The sequence below is a fragment of the Eimeria mitis genome, genomic scaffold, assembly GCF_000499745.2.
Source record: "Eimeria mitis Houghton genomic scaffold, Emh_scaff96, whole genome shotgun sequence".
NCBI lineage: Eukaryota > Apicomplexa > Conoidasida > Eucoccidiorida > Eimeriidae > Eimeria > Eimeria mitis.
In genome coordinates, this window is record NW_013577087.1 from 29,643 (window position 1) to 30,167 (window position 525).

General features: G+C 44.4%; 1 protein-coding gene across 1 annotated transcript in view; it reads right to left on the reverse strand.

Annotated features, from left to right (window-relative positions):
* EMH_0073790 (BNR/Asp-box repeat-containing protein, related) overlaps positions 1 to 525 on the reverse strand; it is a gene marked incomplete at both ends in the record, with an annotated part of 1,753 nt that overhangs the window by 746 nt on the left and 482 nt on the right. The gene's annotated exons all lie outside the window — the stretch shown is intronic.

The following is a 525-nucleotide window of genomic DNA, read 5'->3' on the forward strand; positions in this document are numbered from 1 at the left end:
GGCAAATGGAGTGTTTGTCTCCTTGTTTTATTTGTTTGTTTGTTTGTTTGTTATTTGGGCGGATACGGAGGCAGAGGACATCAAAGGAGAAACAAAGAAAACCAGCAGCGACTAAACCAAACGAAACAAAATAAAACAAAATAAAACAAAACAAACTGCTGATGCCTAGACTGTCTGTATTGTTATTCTTTTATTTATTTTATTTTGTCTCGCTGCTTTGCTTCTGTTTGTTTTTCTGTGTTTTGGTTGTCTCCTTAACCCTCTCCCTCTCTCGTCTCCGTCATAGCAATGCTGGCTGCATAAAACATCTAAGCTTTCACTCGGTTGCTGCTGCTGTTGCTGCTGCTACTGTTGCTGCTATTCCTGCTCCTGTTTGTGCTGCTGTTGCTGCTGCTCCTGTTTCTGCTGCTGTTGCTGGTCATGTTTCTGCTGCTGTCGCTGCTGCTGCTTACGCTTGTCTGCTGCTGGTGCTGCATGTGTATTTCTGGTTGTGTCGCTACATGCGTGTCCCGCGTTGCTGTTGCT